This window comes from Malus sylvestris, chromosome 15, assembly GCF_916048215.2.
Source record: "Malus sylvestris chromosome 15, drMalSylv7.2, whole genome shotgun sequence".
Lineage (NCBI taxonomy): Eukaryota > Viridiplantae > Streptophyta > Magnoliopsida > Rosales > Rosaceae > Malus > Malus sylvestris.
Genome location: NC_062274.1, coordinates 5,515,543 through 5,522,509, shown reverse-complemented (window position 1 = coordinate 5,522,509; position 6,967 = coordinate 5,515,543).

The following is a 6,967-nucleotide window of genomic DNA, read 5'->3' as shown; positions in this document are numbered from 1 at the left end:
ACAGACGGAGGAGGAATATTGGGCCAAGAGATTAAGATTGTGTCACCCTCCGTCACTCTCCCAGTGGACCCTTGCCAAATCTAATCCGACCAACCAACATGTCTTAGTCTCATTTTTTGGACTCTAGCCATTATTCATTTGGTTTGCCCTTATCTTGCGTATCCTACCGTCTTTGAAATTGACTCCATAACAAATTTATTAACCCCCACACAAATTTAACAACAAAATTCAATCTAGCACTCAAAATATTACAAGTATTTGGTTTGAATCTACTTGTATATTGTTCTATTAATACATAATATCGTATTATAAATCTGAATAGTAGGAAAAATTGCAATAAATGTTGTTTTCAGTTTTATTTGATAATACATGTCACTTATTCTGCAACGTGACCTGAATAATCAAAGCTCGGAGTAGTTAGACAACATCAATGCCACAACATGATCAGTCACTTAGTATGAATGAAATTAAAACCATATTCATGTTTTTGGTTGTAGAGTTTAGAAATTGAACGAAAGATTTCATTAATTTGATGCATGAAGTCGATGTATGAAAGAGATACAAAGCACTTGTGCGGTTTTGGAAGGGTGTGTGCTTTATATTCACAAGACAAGGGACACCTCTTACTCCATTGATCGACGACCTTGAGGATGAGGATGTTGGGACCTTAGCCATATGTCTCACATGGGTCTTCTGATTGTTTTTGTTTGACCATTCTTATTTATTAAAAAATAGTATATATTATCATGTCTACCTTTCCCTTATTTTGTATTTCTACTAGATATTGTATTAGTCTACTAGATTTGGTTGGGATGTTGTGGATGTAAGGAATAAATGGCTTTCTTTCGGGGAGTGTTTGAGGCATGCATGAACCTGGAGACATTGGCACTTCTCTCATTAGATCCTCCATTGGGAAGCAACCTACCCTTCATTTCTCTTTACTATATTGCAAAATTATTTGAGCTATATTTTCTTGCTATGTAGCATTAAATGATACAAACATTAGATATATAGATTTATGAGATCATAATAAAAATTATAATTCAAACTAATCTAGGTCATACAATATTCATAAAAGTTGATAGTACGTTATTTATGTAGCCTGAAAGAATTGTCAAATATTAACTTCTTTTCTAAAAGCATACAAATAAATATTAAATAAAAGTGATCGATATATTGAATGCCTCTGGTTTCTTGCACCTTCTTCAGCTCTTAACTTTGTCATCACTACCATCTTTAAACTTGTATTTTTGTTTATTTTTTATTAGGGTTTGAATGAGAGGTGCCCAATCTTATCTTATGCTAAAAGAGAACCCCCATGGAGTCGCGAGGTTGCTACTTATAGCACGTCTCATACAAAAATGGATAAGAACCCTAAAAATAGAAATTTAGAAAGGTGTGGAAGTCCCCCAGAAATAGAAAGTGTTGAATTTATATAACTCTTGCAGGCCTCCGGGAGTTCCAATGCAAATTAAGCGGCAATTTATAGGAAAGTGGTACGTTTGGTGTTTTATGTTGGAATCCAATGTCCCACATTAGACAGAGGGAGAGAAGAAAATCAGTTTAAATAGAATTACCCAACTCTAACTTACACCGAGACCTTTTGGATTAAAACTCACACCTGATGGATTGAGCAGGTGGGCAAGTGGGGACAGTATCGATGTTGTTGGAGTGGGCCCATGGCCCGTCTACCTGAAATTTAAGATGGTATCAGAGCCAAGGGACGAGCCCGTACATCCACGTGAATGGGTGGGTCCCCATAGGCCCCGCGTGAACGAGTGAGCCCCGGCTTGGTTCCACGTGGTTGCCGATGTGTGGAACTTCACGTGTGACCCATAAAATGGGGTCTCACGTACGGAGAAGTGTTAGAATTCCTCTATCCCACATTGGCCAGAAGGCTTGAGAACATGCCCTTTAAATATAAGTACTCCACTCTAACTAACACTGATGCCTTTTATATTAAAACCCACACATGACGGATTGAGTAGTTAGCCAAGTGGGGATAGTATTGATGTTATTGAAGTTGGCTCATCTACCTAAAATTTAACCAAAAACAGTTTGTACGACTGCTAATTCAGTTTTTCAGGCTCGCACCAAATATATTGGGCTATATGTTACTATATGGGTGAAACTTGTCTTCTTAAAGTAGACAAAACTACACAGTTTTTTTTTTTCTTTCTATTTTCATTATATTTAGATTGTTTTCGTTATTAATAAAAATAAATGAGCGCGTGTTTAACAACCATAAGTTTGAGGGAACATGGTACAACATAACCCCAATTATGATTTTGATTATACAAGTATAATAATTAATTAAATGTTGATTAACTTTTCTAACTTCCAATTCATGAATCTTAATCCTTAAAGCTCAAACTTTAAGATTCATACATAAAAGCCTTATGAATGAAATCATCAAATTTAATATTTCTATACATTAGTCGTTGTTAATTGTTAAACTACATGAACTCATGGTACGTAAAAGGAAAAAAGGAGAAGGAGAAATTAGGTTCTCATCCTTCTTTTTGCTACTTCATTGATTAAAACCTTATTCTTTTTCAATTTTTGATCAAGGTCATTGGATATTAATAACATCATTAATTATTTCAATAATAAAATATTTCACTACTACAAAATTATCTATAACTGGCGGTCCAAAAACCGACAAGAAACGTATATTATTGTCGGATTTTAAGCAAAATCTAACAGAAAATGGATGCAGTGGCAGATATAATAAGTGACAGATTTGCCAGCATTAGGAAATGAATTTTCCGACAGAAAATACTTTAAAACAAACAGAAATTGTCTCGGATATAACCGACAGGATATATATTTATAATAAATAAGAGAATTCATGTCGGATAAAACCGACAGAAAATACTAAAACCGCAAGAACCTCTGTCAAATATAACTGACATATACTTTATTAATAAGAATAAATAAAAGCATTCTTGTCAGATAAAACCGACAGAAAATATATTAATAATAAAAATATATATAAATAACTTTTTGCATTTTCCATAGCATTCACCATCCGAAACCTTGCCGAAGCTTGATCTCGAAAACCTCAGGGCCCTTAAAGTCTTAGGCAATATAGCAATGGGCACCGTTTTCTTAGTCCACGACCCGTCGTCTAACCCCTCCACCTGTCTCCCGTTCGCTCTCAAAGTCGTTGACAAGTCCACCCTCCGCTCCAAGCTAGACGCCGAGCGCCATGCCCATTGGGAAATCCAGGTCCTGACCAAACTATCCAGCCCTAACCCTCACCCATTTCTACCCTTCATCATGGGGTCGTTCGAGTCCAACATGGGATGGGCTGTCCCTTACTGCCCTGTATTTTAGGTGTCTCGAGCAGCATCAGCACCATAATGTTGTGACATTCGCTCATAGCACCACCACCAACAACATCCAACCTACTGAAACAAACAACACAAAATTATTCAAGTTTTTCAATCACATCTCGGCCGGGTAACTACTAACTACTAACAAATTTTAGCAAGTTTAACTTCGTACCCACAATTCCCCATATGAGAGACAAAGAGAGAGAGAGAGACAGAGGGGGAGAGAGAGAGAGAGAGAGAGAGAGAGCGCGAGAGTGAGAGTGTTACTTTCTTCTGGTCCAACAACGGTAAGAATTGGATTCATCGAAGCGCCTCGCCATATTCGAGATAGCTAAAGCTAGGGTTTATGAACTTTGGTTGCAAGTGTTCGAACTGGAAGTAAATTAAGAGATAAGAGAATGAGAAAGAAATGAGGAGATGAGAAAATGGGGAAGGGAGAAGCACCGGCGCAAGGAAGAGATGGAGGGGTTATATTTTGGAAAATATTCATTACTGTCAGTTAAACTGACAGAAACATTTTATTAAAATAAAAACCGATATAAAATTTTCATTACTGTCAGTTATAACCAACAGAAACAAAATGGCAGCGAAAATCCCCCCAAAATTCTCTCTGAAATTTTTAAATGCCCCCCAAAATTTTGTTACGATTTTAAAAAATAAAATAATAATTGTTTTGTGACGACCCGTCCCTAATTTTCCTATGTAATTTCTCCCCGAGTATGTGTATTGACTATTATGCCCTTATTGGCAAGTGACGTGGACGAGAATTTCTACTAGTGTAGAAATATCTACTTCGGATAGATTTTGATTTCCCTTACAGTAGAAAATCTGAAAACCTATCCCTACCTACCCTTTTAGCCCATCTCGTGCACTCCACCAATCCCATCCATTCCCTCATTTTGATCTTATAAGAATGCATTGAACAAATTCAATCTTCAATTTAAAATATTTACACTAGTGGATACCATAAAATCTTATTTTATACTTGATGGGGAAGTAACTCTTAAGTGTTTGTTAAATCTATCAATTTGATAGGATATGCATTCTACGAAACTAGTTTCCATGATCTAACCGTTAAACTTGTTTGTAGATACTACAATATCACATATGTAAAAAATTGTAAAAAAAAACATTAAGAGATTACGTAACAGAACAAAAGTTTTCGACGGTTATAAACGAAAATTCACAATTTAACGGTTATTTTAGCTTCGATTTTAATGATTTTTTAGAGCTACACTCCTCGACCCTATAAGAATGTAATGAATAAATTTGATCTTCAATTTAAAATATTTGCACTAGTGGATCCCACAAAATCTTATTTTATACTTGATGGAAGTACAACGTTAATTCTAAGTGTTTGTTTAATCTACCGTTTTAATGCGATACGCATTCTACGAAGCGTTTTTCAACGATCCAACCGTCAAACTTGTTTGTACACACTTTGAGATCGCATACGTAAAAAATCACAAAAAACAAACATTAAGAGATTAGGTAACAAAACAAAAGTTTTCAACGGTTATAAACGAAAAATCACAATTTAACGGTTACTTTAGCTCTGATTTTGATGATTTTTTGCAGCTACACTCCTCGACCCTATAAGAATGCATTGAACAAATTCTATCTTCAATTTAAAATATTTACACTAGTGGATACCGCAAAATCTTATTTTATACTTGATGGGGAAGTATAACATTAACTCTTAAGTGTTGGTTTAATCTACCATTTTGATGTGATACGCATTCTACGAAATGTTTTTCAACGATTCAACTGTCAAACTTGTTTGTACACACTCCAAGATCACATACGTAAAAAATCGCAAAAAACAAACATTCAAATATTAGGTAATGGAACAAAAGTTTTCGATGATTATAAACGAAAAATCACAATTTAATAGTTATTTAGTCTTGGTTTTGATGATTTTTTGCAGTTACACTTCTCGATCCTATAAGAATGCAATGAATGAATTTGATTTTCAATTTAAAATATTTACACTAGAGGATAAATCTTATTTTATACTTAATGGAAGTATAACATTAACTCTTAAGTGTTTGTTAAATTTATCAATTGGATAGGATATGCATTCTACCAAACTAATTTCAATGATCCAACTGTCAAATATGTTTGTATATACTCCGAGATAGCATGTGTAAAAAATTGCAAAAAAAAAAAATATTTAACATGTTTTTATTTATTTATTTATAATCAATATAACATTTTAAAATAATAAAATCAGACATAATAGAGTACACCAGATGTTCATGTGTGTTTATGTGCCAGACAATGTGCTTTGTGACGCATTGAAAAAAATTGTTTGAATTTCTTTGTATCTTGTTAATTGCCTGTGAGGGATCCTTATTACAAAATTGATAGAGCTTTAGATTGTAGTATGTTGTTATTATTCTCTAAGAAAATTTATGGCTCCTGGGAATTGGATTCATTAGACTTTAAGGTCATGAGTGAAAAAAAAATATTTAAAATATGTGTTTATTTATTTATTTTTAATCAATATAACATTTTAAAATAATAAAATTTTCATTTATGTCGGTTATAACTGCCAAAATACTAAAATAATAACCGTCAGAAAGTAAAATAATAAAATAGTCAATTTCTGTCGGTTATAACCACCACCATTAACTTAAAAACGGCCAGAATCTATCAAAAATATTTATAAAAAAAGATTCAAAAATATTGTCGGATATAACCGACAATATTTTTTTTTATATCCGCCACTAAATATCTAACAGGAATTTATGTCGGATATAACCGACATGATTTTTCTAATATCCGCTACTAATTAAATGATGTGTCAGATATAATTTATCCGACATGATTTTTCTAATATCCGCCACTATCATCCGTCACCTAAAGCTAATATTGTAGTAGTGTTTTTTATTTCTAAATATATTCATTTAGTGTTATGTTACAATTAATATATTTATATTTATGGCTAAATTTTTTATCATATATTTTTATTTTTAGTTTGTACCTATTTTTAATTTGCAACCCTTTTTTAATTTGTACCAATTTTCTTTTCAATTTTAATCTATACCCATATATTAATTTCTTTTTGTGCCCATATTTTAAAAAGTTTTATTTGTATTTGTACCCATATTTTTTTTACTTATTTGTACTCATTTTTAATTTTGCTAAATGTACCCATGCTAATTATGTACCCATTCATGTAATTTTTCAAATTTTTAATCTTAAAATGTACTCATTCTTAAATATACCAATTTGTTATATGTAAAATGTACCATTTTTTTATATAAAATATATTCAATTTTTTTTTCTAATATATTTTTAAACTTATATGGGTACATTCTTTTTTCTTTGATTTGAGAATGTATCCATGTAAAGTTTAAACAAAGAAATTTACTAATGTTATTAAGCCTAATATCTTTTTTTTTTTTTTTTTTGGTGATTTTGAAGAATGTACCCATGTTTTGGTACAATAATTTTTAGGTTAATATTGATGAATGTACCCATATTTATATATATATACACATACACACATAATAGTATATTTATATTTTAATATTTTTAATCCCACAAATTATGGTTTTTTTATTTAAAATCTCATTAATATAAACAACTATAAATTTAAAATTTTAATTTAAAAAATATAGTAA